The following is a 14,417-nucleotide window of genomic DNA, read 5'->3' as shown; positions in this document are numbered from 1 at the left end:
TCTGAGCAACAAAAAGGCACTCAGAGGGAGATTCTCAGGCAAAACTACAAGCAGATTTAGCTTCTCCTTTGCAGCAATGAGCTTCATAAGGGCAAGTCCTTAGACTGAGGGCTCGGCACACCAAACCGCCAGTTCCCAATGTTTGTGAGAACATCAGCATCAGTCCAGGTGAGGAAGTCCAACACCTCTGCATTTCCCCCAGCTCCTCAGGGAGGCCCTGCATGTGTATTTTTATTCTGTGCCCAAATTACTTTGGGATGTGTTGCTATTTCACCCTAACCTGTACAAACCTACCAGGTCTCACTTCTTATTCAAAGTTCCATGTAATTATGGTATTTGAACAAACTGTACAAGTTAAATTGTTTAGGGAATATAGATCCTGCACCAACTAAACATCTGTTCCCTTGGTCTCACATGGAAGTTGAAGTTTTAAAACACAGTCAGTAGTATCTTTTACACTTTGGCCCAATTTGCCCTAGTCCTAACCAGATCTGCTTCATTCATATTTCTAATTGGAGTCTGGACTGTTTTGCAGCATTTTAAATAGTTGGTATATATGCTAATACTGACATTCATATCTGCCGAGCTATAGCTCTGAGTTTCTGGTGTCACACAGATACCCATAATTCCAGGGATCGATCAGGTTAAACACAAAGGGATCAGCATCTCAGAATCTGGAGATAGCCAATACAGTTCAGGAATAGATATGACTGCTGTAAGAGCTTACAATCTAGGGACCATTACAATAATTGTTCCCCTGATAAGCTGTGCTCTAAGACTCAATTCTGAGTTTACACATTGTAGTTAGTCCGTATTGGTGAGGCATTATACTGTTTGCCTTTGTTTCTGGCATTGTTCACTCAAAATGCTGTCTACAGGATCCATTCACCTCGTTGCATGTCTCACAGCTTTACTCCTTCTTGCAGTTGCTCAATATTCCATTGTATGTACAGGCAATAGTTAACCAAAAATAAGGATTTTGATGTTAAGGAAGAAGGCTAGTTGCCCGACTTACATAGCTCTCATAAAACCTTTTCTCTGGCATAACATCACATATTTTATTATTTCAGCCCTCTTCCAACCTGTCATAACCAGCCAACCAGGCACATTATTTAATGGGGGTAGGGAGAAATGGGACATATAGTAGTGAAGGGAATATTGCCAGAAGAGAAAAGGATAAACCACCTGCCTTTGTGATTCTCACCCTTTGTCATGGCAGCCCCACTCTTAGTTTCTCTTTGTAAGTGTTTGGAATCTTTTCATATTTGGCATCCACCCAGGAGGGCTGTAGAATCCCGTCTTTCCTAGCGTCATGGCCCTTGGGTTCCCGCCTTAGTCCTAAACAAATATCAACATTATAAAGATAGAACATAGCAGTGGGGAAAATGTGAAAATCACTCTAAGATGATGGTGATGAAAATTATCATTGAGTGCTCTGTTTAATATTTAAGGAAATGGAAACTTGGGAGCTTAACCCCGGAGTGCTTGACTCCAAACACCTGAAGTTGAAGTCCCCAGACAATGGGGACACAGCAGCAGATGAAAGAGACAAAGTCCCTGCTCTTACCCTGAAGGGGTGTGTGTGTGCGCCACATGGGTGGCAATAATTAAATAGATTATGTCAGCTGAGGTTAGTTGTGATAAAGAAAAGTAAAGCAGGATAAGGAGGCTAGAGAGTGAGGAGAAGGGGAAGCATCTCATATTAGATAAGATGATAAGGGAAGCCTTTCTGATGAGGTGATATTTGAGCCCTACAGTTACCTGGGGAAGAAAATTCCAGGCAGGGAGAATGGAAAGGACACGCTGGTGCTGGGTTTGATTGAAGCATGGTGAGGGGCCCTGGAAGTGTGGTTGTGTACCAAGAAGGGGAAGAGGAGGAGTGGGTTTGAGGTGGGAATTCAGCAATTCAGTTTTGGTCATATTGTGACTGAGATGCCTATTTGAGTGTGGGTGTTGAGCAGATCATTGGAAACGTATGCCTGGAATTAAGGGGAGAGGTTGAGGCTGGAGATAAACTTCGGGAATCATCAGCATAACAGCCATAGAATTGGAAGAAAAGAGGTCTGAAGACCAAGCCCTGGGTTGCTCCAGTACTTGGACTCATAGACATGAGAAGGAACAGCCAAGGACACTGAGAAGGCATGACCAGGAAGGTGGAAGGAGAATCAAGATAGAGTGGGTCCTGGAAGCCAAGTAAAGAATACGTTTCAAGAAGGGGGGATATTCAACAAAATCAAATGCTGCTGAAAGATCAATTAAGATGAAGACTGAAAAAAATGGCCATTAGATTTGTCAATGTGGAGAACACTGGAGACCTATTTTAGTGAGGTGGTGGGGAAGAAAGTCTAATCAGAGTGAATTCAAGAAGGCTCGGGAGTGTGTTAACAACTGTTGAGGCTCAGTGATGGATACAATAAATACTCTATTTTTATGTATGAAACTTTCCATGATAAGATTTTTTAAAAGAGAGAGCATGGGGTTTAGGCAGCCAAATCAGGGAGTAAAAATAACTCTTTTAAGGAGTTTGGCTTTAAAGAGCAGCAGAGAAATGGGGTGGTAGCTGGAGGGGATGTGGGATCAAGGGAGATTTAAGATCATCTTTTACATCATGATTTGCTGATACTCTATCGAGAGGTAAAATTTTTGATTCAGAAGAGAGAGTGGATGACTGTGAGGGCAGGTGAGTGGAGGCACCCTCTCGGGAACCTTAGCAGACCTCCCACTGTACACTTTTCTCTATGATCCCTGCACTCCCTTAGAGTCTAGGCAAACACAGGGTCACCTCAGGTGCTGCATCATGCTGGCATCCCATAATACTCTCGGATGGGAGCCAATGGTGGCTACTAGTTCTTCTTTTCCTTCCTGATAACTGAGCCTCTGTGGTCTGAAGATACCAAAATTTATCCATCATCTTTACTGTAAAGACATCTGTGAAACATCTGCCAAGCATCCTAACCTTCTTTGGGTAATAGGGTCCCACTCCTCTACACTCTTGGGGGAACCACCTCCTCTCCCCCCACATCTACATGCTTGTAGTGGTGGTTGCCATGTTTGTATATGACTCTGTCCCTTTGAGCAGATTCAATTAGTTCAGGAGTTTTTGTCACTCACTACCAAAGAATCCTGTTTACTACAGAAGGTTCAAGCAGCCCGGCCTGTGCAAATCACAAAGGCTCATTAGTTCCACATTTCATTATGTTACAGGCTATATTAGTTCTATAAAAAAATGCACTTAATTCCTCAAAATGGGGGACATGAAATTTAAATGTGTGATTTATTGCAAACAAAACTGAATTGAAAATATCTATTAAGGAATGTGGTTAAAAGCTATGGCAGGTAGAAAGTTTCACTAGCACATGTTACTAGTCTACCCCAGAAAAGGGACCAAGGTGATCCAAGAAGGTTTTCCCATTGGGAAACCCAACATAAGGTTTCTGCAGGACTGTACTGGCTGGATTCTGTGTAGAACACAAGTCCCACTGCTAGTTGGACAGATGCTGTTCTTTCTCTGGTTCACTAGTGGAGACCATTTCCACGTTGGGGCTGGGTCCTGAGTGTGTGTGTTCTGGTTGTCCCCACAGTTCAGCTTGTCTGCTGGGCAATCCTGCAGACGTCTTAACTCACTGTGGTTAGAACCTTGGATCACAAGAACCGGAGACGCAGGGGCCTCAAGGGAGACCACCATTACCACGAGTGAAACCAGACCCAGGCCTCCTCAGCGGGCAACTGAGGGAGAGTGTTCTGTGAGGAAGGGTGGCTGGATTTTGTAGCTCTAGATTCCTCCAGAATCCTTAAAAATCACAGCAGCCTCCACCACACTGGGCTGTGTCCCTGTGGCTCAGGCTTGGACTCACACTCATCCCACAGAGACACACAGGTCAGGTTGTGATGTCTTTTAACCCAGAGAGGAGGGCTTTTAAGGGAGCGTAAACCTTATGGGTTACACACATCTAGAAAACTTGGTTCTCAAAACCGAGGCTAATCATCTTTGGTTTATTGGTATTGAAGTATAACGTTCAGTCTGTGCACAGATCTTAAGGGTACAGCTTAATGAATTTTTTATATATGCATATACCTGTGAAAGCCCAACAAGATGAAATATAGAATATTTCCAGCACCCCAGGAGGCTTCCTTGTGCCCCCTCCCAGGCAATGCCCTTCTCTAAAGTTAAGCACTACTTTGACCTCTATCACCCAGTATTGGTTGAACCTGTTCTCAACCTTCATATACATGGGAACAAAGGGTAGTTGCTCTTTTGTGTCTGAACACTATGCCTGTGGTACTCTGTCTAGCCCCCCACCCAGCTCCCCATTTAGGAAGACCATCTTTTCACCATTGACTGAGACACTCTCAATAGATATCTAAATTCCTTGATGGCCAAACCAGGAAACTGATGCCCAGAAAAAAGCAGGAGTGTCCCTTCTTTGATTTCCCATCCTCTCTTTGGATGACTGGCAGTGGGAATGGTTTCCTCCTTTTTGTAGACCTTCACTCTCTCCCCAACCCCAAATTACACTAGAATATATAGCAAGATAATTCAACCTCCGTGCACTTCTTGCAGCTGAAATATTTTTTAAAAAATGTTTTTTACAATTATTGTGGTTCACTCACTTTCCAAAGGAGAAAATGTTGGTTTAATCTTACCCATAAAGGAAGTGTCAGGCCCCAGAAAAAGAGTCTAACATATAGAAGGAATGTCTGATCCACGGGCCCTGCTGCTTATCTCATAAATACCAGGTGTGCCATAAACTAAGGGTTGAAGGCTGTTTTAGGAATCCCAGTCACAGTGGCACCTAGACTCCAGGGGGCAGACAAGGCAAGATCAGATATCCCCATAAAGATGAATGACCGCAAACAAGCCAAAAGGCCTGCTTCCTCCACATAGATAATATAGTGCACATCAAAGAAGAGTAGTGAGTTAAAACCCTAGTAACCAGTCAGCAGAAACTGATAAGCACTCACCCAATCGAGGCCCAGGACACACTCAGCAGGACCTTCCCCCCCAACACCCAACGTGGGTTTTTCCTTTAAAAAATGCTGCTCTCAGATAGAGGGCTGGAGCCATTTTTCCTTTCGTTCTTTTCTGATGGCTCCCACCTGCTTTCTTCCTCTAATAAACCTTAAATTCTCTACTTAAACCATGACTGGCTGCGTTTGTGTGGATTCTTGAACGGCTCTGAACCTAACAGGAAGTAGGCCACGGCATAGGTATTCGGAATTGAAAGCTGTTGTCAAAGGATTCCTCCAAGTCTCTACCTCCTGGGCCCTGACTTACTCCATATTTTTTTTGACAAATTTTCATGTTGTTTGGGTTAAGATGTAAAAACTTCTTCTATGATATAAATATTATCTGTGAAGAGGGTTGTCTTAGTTTGCTGGGGCTACCGTAGTAAAGAACCACAAACTGGGTTGCTTGAAACAACAGAAACTTACAGTCTTATAGTTCTGGAGGACAGACGTCCGGAATCAAGGTGTTGGGAGGGCCCTGCTCCCTCCGAAGTCCGTAGAGAAGGACCTGTTTCATGTCTCTTCCGGCTCCTGGCAGTGGCTTGCTGGCAATCCATGGCAGTTTCTACCTTAGTCTTCCCATAGTGTTTCCATCTCCCATCCAGCTCCCCAGCTAGACCCAAATTTCCTCTTCTTACAAGGACACCAGTCATATTGAATTAGGGGCCCATCCTACACCAGCACAGCCTCATTTTAACTTGCCTGATTCCATCTGTAATGACCCTATATCCAAATAAGGTCATATTCTGAGGTCCTGGGCATTAAGACTTCAACAAATCTTTTTGGAGGACACAATTCAGTCTTTCACAAGTATCTAGTTAATTTACGATTGCCTATTAATTCTGCAGGCGATGTAATTTATCATATTATTTAGTAACTAAGAGAGCTCCCGAGAGAATAGGGTATTGTGCAGGTAAGTGTTATTGAGATGAAGAGATTATTGATGACTGTAAAACATGGCTGATGTTTGGCCATCAGAGAGAAAATAAGAAAGTATAGACTAAATGTGGCAAGGCAGGGTAAGGAGGAAATTGACAGATATGTGAGGTATTTTGCAGCAATCATCTTTTTTCTAAGGGCATGTTTTTATCTATCCTTCTGCAGTTGGTGATGGAGGCAGAGAGGAGCAGGGACAGAAGTGGAGAATGAGCAGTTAGTCTACTCCTAAATTTTAAGTCACTGTGTGAGGACCCACCAAGCATATGGGCTTAGACTGGGGGCAATAGAGTTGGCTTCCTTTGTTGCTAAAGCTCAGTTGAGCTTTGGTACTGACAGGTAGGTGTTTGTACCTGTGCAGAAGGTTTTTAAGTTTAACGTTATAAAAAATAAGGACTCTCTGCAGTGAAGATCTTGAAGATCAACAAAATTTCACTTGCAGTGAATGCCAGTCTAGAAACTATAGTGGAAAGACCATTGGACATATAGCAAGAGACCTGAAAAGACATCTCCGCTTCTTACTGGAGTGGAACAAGTTATCTCATCTTTCTGGTCTTTGATTTCCTCATCTATGAAACAAAAGAGAACACCTTTAATATTATATAGTGGCATATTTTCCAATGAATAAGAATAAGATTATGCCCAAACTTATTTTTCCTTGTGCTTACCCCAGCCTCCTATAGCTGAGGGAAAATCCCTGAGGCAGTATTTTTCTAGGACGAACAAAATATTGTAAAGATACCATATCCCTCTGTGGAGAAAATCCAGGCTTTGGGTCCATTGAGAGTCAGTCTAAGAATTGTTAACAAGGAACTGGCACTTAGTCCCATAGGTGAATGCACAGAGAGGCCTGGGGACAATCTACCCTGCCCTCTGCTACTGTTGTCACAGGCATGAGCATAAGGGAGGAGAGCAGTGGTGGGGACTTGAGTTTGGGAAACCTGGAGGCCAGAACTACTTGTCAGGCTTATATTAGGATTTGGGGTAGAATTAAACAGAGACTGGAATGGGAAATTGGTCAAATGTTCCTTCTGATCCCATTACGGATGAATCTGCAATTCACTTTCTTTGGTTCTGACCACTTTGATTTGGAGTGCCCTGTGGGAGTAACTGCATGTGTGCATGGGCATGTGTATGAATGAGTAGATTTATTTAGTGGAGAGGTTCCTGTCCCTGAAGGAGGTCAATAAACCTTTGGGCCAACTCGTTTTGTTCTGGGATGATCATTTTTTGAGGGATGGGGCTGTGGGGAAGAGTGTAACAGTCAGTTTTGGTGAAGCAGGGCCAGTTTTGGAAGGTGGAGCTGTGGAATGCCTCCTATATACTTGATGGAGGGGGAGGGTTTGGAGATTAGAGGTTGCAGAGCAGGATTGGGCAAATCCAGACAGGAACATGGTGGTTTCCTGGAAGGAAAGAGATTCAGATCTTGACATTTTCTCTTTGTGGTTAGAATTTAATGATATATATTGGATGGCCTGGAATAGCTCAATTCAAGATTGGGAAGCATGAAGAGTATAATAAGATCACTAAGACAAAATTCACCAAAATGGATGGGTAGTTTGAGTGGGTTTCTACCCAAAGATGATTGGGGTAACAGATGCTTCTGGACCCACAGTGAGACTTGCAGCCACCTGGACACTGGTGTGTCTTGAGAAAAATGGATGGTGTGTGAGTCAAAAGGGTTGATCATGAGAGTTTAAAAATTGGGGCCTGGCCTAAAATTGCTGAGCGGGATGCCTGGGGAAGGAGTGTCCACCGCAGTGAGTGGTGAGAGACAGTGAAAATGTCCCATAGATTTCTTTTAACTTTAGCAGGTGGTTGCTGGCAGTCACTGTAGCTATAAAATTAAATTAATGATTTATTTTGCTGTTAGAGGATGGGGTGTCTGTCTTGGTTATACTTGAGGAGAAAGACTGTCTTTCATCTCTATATCTTTCACACCTTGCACCCACGCCTGTCCTGTGGTACGTATTCCATACGTATTAATTCAGAATTTGTAGAAATAATCCTTAGCAATGTTTGGGAATTTAAGATGGGGAAGCCACATGTTTGGTTGGGCAAAATAAAATTCTGTGCATATTTTAGTCAAAGTTGTGTCTTTTTAAGATAGTTTCTCTTTGGGAGAAACATTTCTCTTTTTGGCGTATTTTTAGACCTCACTCTGCTGGAGTGTATCATGTTTGCTTCCTCCCTCCCTCCCTCCCTTCTTCTCTTCCTCCCTTCTTCTCTGTCATTCTCTTCTCTACACCCCTTTGTTAGAGTTAATTGCTGGTGCTGAGGGGAGCACCTCAGGAAAGCAGCAAAGTCATGACCTTCATCTTACTTGGGAGGACAGGAAGATGGCAAAACAAACAAAACAAGACAGGCTTGTTGCAGCTCAACCTAAATGCCAGTGCTGATGTTCTCCTACACTTGATGCTATTTAAGAATGACTCACTGAAATATCTTGTGGTTGGACAACTGTGTGCTGGTTGTAATTGCTAACATGTATTGAGAACTTATATATTATATGTTAGGCACTGTGCTAAGCTCTTTACATGCAGTATCTAATCTAATCCTTTAATGAGCCTACAAGGTAGGTGTTAATTTTTTAAAACAGCTTTTTTGGTATATAATTTACTTACCATAAAGTTCACCTGCTTAAATGTACAATTCAATGGTTTTTAAAAGTTTATTTACAGAGTAGTACAACCATCACCATAATCTAATTTTAGATCATTTTTATCATTCCCAAAAGAAATCTTGTATTCATTAGCAGTCACCCCCCTCCACCCCTCTCCTGCTCCCCTCACCTTTCCCCCAGCCCTAGGCAACCGCTAATGTACTGTTTTTTCCCAATAAATTTGCCCATTCTGGACATTTCATATAAATGGGATAATACAATATATGGTCTTTTATGACTGTTTCTTTTTTACTTAGCATCATGTTTTTGAGGTTCATCCATGTTTTGGTATCTATTGGTACTTCATTCTTCCTGTGGCCGAATAATATTCCACTGTATGGATGTATCATATTGGGTTCACCCATTCATCAGTAGATGGGCGTTTGTGTTGTTTCTACTTTTTGGCTATTATGAAGAATGCCGCTATGAACATTTGTGCAAAAGTTTTTGTGTGGGGTAGGTACTATTATTTTCTCCATGTTACAGATGAAGACACAGGCTCAGAAATGGGTTTTCCAGTGTAAGGGACAGCTCAGACCTATCTGATGGTAAAATCCATGCTCCCAACAATAACTCAAATCACTCCTGAACTGAGGGCACAAGTAGGAGCAGTTGCAAGTTACTCTGTATTGTACCCTTAGTTTCTTGTCAAATTTACACCAGGTCTCAGCTAGGGAGAATTAAGGAAAGGTCTGTGCTCACAGTTGGGAAGAGGCTGGGTGTAGGGAAGCAGGATATGAGGGGTCGGGCAGGGCAGGAGACGGAGATCGTGGTATTAGCAGAGCCTCTGGTGGTACATTACTTGTCCTCCAGGAAGGATTGGTAACAGGGAGATAGCTCTGGAGGATTTCCATAAACACTTGAGCAGTAAGTAGGCTGTGGGTTGTCAATGGATACGTGACCTCAAAGTCTAGTGAAAACTGACAAATTTTGTTTTAATTTTAGAAGGTATGATTAATTTTAGGATAGATGTAAAATAAAAAATGAGAAAAGAGCATTTATCGACACCCAAACTAAAATGGGCTATCTCCAAAGCACTGACAAAAGTGGTTCAGAAATCTGAGAATTAGCTTTACATTTTCAAAAGTCACAAATGTGATAAAATGGATGAAATGAGGAAGGATTTTGTCATCTTTCATATGAGGGGATCAGGCCCATTGGATTTTGAATTGGGGTCCATATATGTATATCAGGCCACTGTTTGGTGAGCCTGTTGCTAGATGGATAGTAGTAGGATGATGCAGTAAATTTCTTGCCCAGCAGAGAGGATACAGGGCACCACTGACACCTCATTGCCCCAGAGGGAAATTAGGGAACCCCTGGAGAATGGAAGTGGCAAGCATGTAGGGCAACCAGTCAGGGGCTTCCTGGAATGCAGGACTTTCAGTTTAAAACTGGGACAGCTCTGGTTTACCAGGAATGAGTTGGTCACCCTATACCATGCGGCACATGCTTATAGGATGTCCAGTGGGTCTCAGGGATCCTGCTTTTTTGACTGCATGGGGAATGAATATTTGCTGAATAGAAAGAGGGCAGAGATGTGCCGGGAAGAAGCAGAAAAACCAATAGATTAGACAAGCCTTTGTGGCCTTAATTTTGTATTGCTGCACTTTTCTCAGCTCCCCATGGATAGGTCTATTGTTTGGCACAGTTTGTCACAGAAGGAAAACTGCTGCACAGAGCAGCTAAAAATGTTGGATGCAATAAAAGAAGCTGCTTGCTTCATTAGACAACCTTATCCATCTGTCCCAGTTCTATTGAATGTACACCTCCCACTCCCCACATATTTGGTTATGACCTAGAAACACTGCATAAGATCTCAAGATTTTCTTCTCTCAAAGTTGTTGTAAAACTCCCACCCTGGAGCATGGCCCAGAGCTGGTGAGATGTCACATAACAGATCGTCGATCAGAGTTGCTGAGCCGCGCAGGTTCACACACCCTCTGAAACTCAGGAATTGGGTTTATTCATCAGTTCAGACCCCAGATGTTTCAATAGAGGCCCTGGGCTTATGGTTATGAAATTGCCCAGGATCAGTTATTAGACTAAGAGGCAGGAATCCAATCAGTGGTTTACTAGGGAGGGGAAGGGAAGGAAAGCAAGCTTAACATTCTCCCAATGTCTTCATCTCTTGCCACAGAGGGCTGGGGATGCCAGAAGGGCAGTGGGGTACTTTCTTGAATAAGCTCAGAGTTCTAAAGAAACCCAGGACATAAACAACTCCAAAAGTAAGGACTTTGGCTTAGGCAGAAATTGATGTGCAATCGGGTATATTTTGGGGAGTGGACAAACAGGGTATGGGTAAGGGACCCATAGTTATCATTATATTTCCAAAGGGGTCTATCACCCCCAAAAGTGAATTTCTATTGCTCCATTTGCTCATTGATATGGTCAGCCCATCTGCACATTCACAGTATGTGCTAATGACTCATAAATACTTCTCCAAGATAGGTCTGTCCTTTTGGTTCCAGACCCCATATATACAACTGCCTATAGGGCTTCTCCACCTCTGTGTTTTACAGGTCTCTCAATGCCAAAAGTCTAAAACTCAACTCAATAATTGCTTCTCTTTCTATATTTCCTGTTCAGATGAATGACATCCCCATTTAACCAGGTACTAAATCCGGAAACCTGAGAGATACTGGAGAATCTCCCTCATTCATCCATGACATCTGATTAGCCAATAAGCCTGGTCTATGGTGCCTCAGAAATACTTCTTGATTCAACTCTACCATCCCCTCTGTCAACCCAAACTGCATTTAGCAGAATGAAAATCACAGTAATAAGCCTGTGTCCTCTCGCCTCAACTAAGGAAATACCTCAGATAGCTGCCTGCTTTTCCAGTAACGGACGAGTTGGATTTCTTTTGAAAGACAGATGAATCTTTCATGTATCAAAGACCAACCATAGGCTTCTTTGTGAGCCTTGGAAACTGTGATGGTCAATTCATTTGTCAACTTGGCTCGGATATGGTGTCCAGTTGTTTGGTCAAATGCTAGAAGTTACTGTGAAGGCATTTTATAGATGTGCTCAGCATCTACAATCAGCTGACTTTAAGCAGTGTGGATGGGCTTAATCCTATCAGTTGAAGGCCTTAAAAGCTAAAAAACCTCACAGTTTCTTCTTCCTATAGAAGAAGAAATTCTACCTCAAAAAGCTGCAACATCAGCTCTTGCCTGAGTTCCCAGCCTGCCGGCCTGCCCTACAAATTCTGGACCTGCCAGCTCTTACAAATGCAGGAGCAAATTCCTTATAACAAATCTTTTACACATAGTACACACACACTCACACACATAAAATGTATATATATCCAATTGGCTCTGTTTTTCTGGAGAACCCTGACTGAGATAGAGCAAAAGAGAGGAAGCCTTGAATGGAAGCTCCACTGGCAAAAGAAGAGAAGATTCTGGGAATGCCACTGCGTAAGGAGCAGGATGAGTAGAGATGGGATTTAAAGTCAAGACTAGCAAGAGAGCACCTGACTCCAATTAATTTCATCTTCAGATTATTTTTATTTTATTTTAAGGAATATTTTCAATTATTAAATATTTCAAACATTCATCAGAAAATACAGATAATACTATGGCAGGTATATATATCCCTATCAACAAAATTAAATAGATATTAACATTTTGCTCTCTTTGCTTCAAATAATACTCATTCTTTTAAAATTTTGTAATCTCTCTTTCTCATTTAAAACAGAAAAAAATACATTACAGATTCAACTGAAGCATCACACTCCTGTACTTTTCCCCAACTTTCTTTCCCTGAGGTAACTGTTGTGACAGCTCTCTCACATTTCTTCAATGTTTTGTGAGCAGAGGCACTGAAGACTTTTGTTCCAGATCATCTTTTCAAGGATGCATACAGAGCAAACAGCTTTGGATGGTGCAATGCTTCGCTTGGAGGAGAAGACAAGTTTGTTTACTGTCTGTGCTGGTTTGAATCTATTATGTACTGCACAAAAGTCATGTTCTTTTAATCCAATCTTGTGAGGGCAGACCTATTGTGGGTGGGATCTTTTGATTAGGTTGTTTCCATGGAGATGTGACCCACCCAATTGTGAGTGGGAGCTTTGATTAGATTATTTCCATGGAGATGAGACCCCCGCCCTTTCAAGGTGGGTCTTGATTAGTTTGCTGGTGTCCTCTATGAGAGGATTAAAGGCAGAGACATTCTGAAGAGAGCTCAGAGACACTTAAGAGAGAAAATGCCCAGAGACATTTTGGAGACAGCCGTTGAAACCAGAACCAGGAAAGAAGCTAAGAGATGAAAGTCACACATGGCAGTTTGTTTACACTCCTCCGGCTAATACATAGTTACATGGGCACACATAGTTGCAAGAGAGGCTGGGAAGTGCTTTGAATCTAACCTGCCAGAAATGACATAATATTTGTATTAATTAATTGTTAGCTATTACTTTCTCCAGAGTTTGCCCTGGAGAAGCTAAAAGAAGACCCTAGATGCTTGGAGTGATACACCCTGGGAGAACAAGCAAGAATGCACAGGAGCTGAGAGAGAGAAGCTAAGACAGAAGCCCAGAGACATTTTGGAGAAAGCAATGGAAACCAGAAGCTAAATCCGGGAGAGGACCAGCAGACTCTGCCATTTGCCCTCTTCCCATGTAACACAGGAACCCCAGAAGTGATTGACTTTTCTTCAGTGAAGGTATCCTCTTGTTGATGCCTTAGTTTGGACACTTTTGTGGCCTTAGAACTGTAAATTTGTAACCTAATAAATTCCCTTTATAAAAGCCAATCGATTTCTGGTATTTTGCATTTCAGCAGCTTTAGCAAACTGGAACACTGTCCGTTATAATAAAATTAGTGTCTCCCTCCAGGGCAATAGGCAGTTTCCTTGAAGCCCATTATAACCATCTTAAAAGCTTGGGGTTCCTTAGCTGTGATGCAAACCAATTGCTAGGATAGAATCCCCCTGGGCCACTCTGCCTCACTTTCACAGGACAGTGGAAAAAAGGGAGAACAGTGGTGAACATGAGGTACATGCTGCCTGCTATGCTGTGAGTAATAAAGTCCTTTGTCTTTGGCCCAGGAGACCAGTGTCTTTTGCCAGTATCTGTGAAATTGTGGCAGGTAACTTGGTAACTTGAAAGGAGCACAAAACCTTAGACTCTTCACAGTTCTTGACAGTAACACAATCTTGAAACTGGTATATACTATGTATACACCATATGCCCATGTATGTTCTTGCAATTTTCCTGATACATATAAATCCATAAACAATATAAATATTTTGTGTGTTTTAAATTACAGATAAATGCTATCAACCTGCACATATCATGTTGCAACTTATTTTTTAGCTCAACAAATGTTTATTAATATGTAATTTTTTATTAGAAGAGCTGTAGGTTACAGAATATCATGCCCCGTTATTAATATTTTGCATTCATGTGATACCTCTATTAGAACTGATGAAAGATTATTATTATAATTGTATTATTAACTTTAATCCATAGTTTACATTAGGGTTCATCATTTGTGTTGTACAGTTCCATGGATTTTTAAATTATTTTTATTCTAGTAACATATATACAACCTAAAATTTCCTCTTTAAACCACATTCAAATATATAATTCAGTGATCAACAAAAGTTTTAAAAATATATCCATGTTTATGCACATAGATATAGCTGATTCATTTTCATTGTTCTACCATCATTTGTTAGTCTTCCATTCTATGAATAAACCATAGTTTATTTATTCATTCCCTTCCCTGGGACAGTTAGCTAATTTCCACTTATTTTCTGCTATTAAGAGGGTTGCAATGAGCATACTTGCATATGTGTCCTTGTG

Source organism: Choloepus didactylus, chromosome 2, assembly GCF_015220235.1.
Source record: "Choloepus didactylus isolate mChoDid1 chromosome 2, mChoDid1.pri, whole genome shotgun sequence".
Lineage (NCBI taxonomy): Eukaryota > Metazoa > Chordata > Mammalia > Pilosa > Megalonychidae > Choloepus > Choloepus didactylus.
This window is presented reverse-complemented; position numbering follows the sequence as displayed.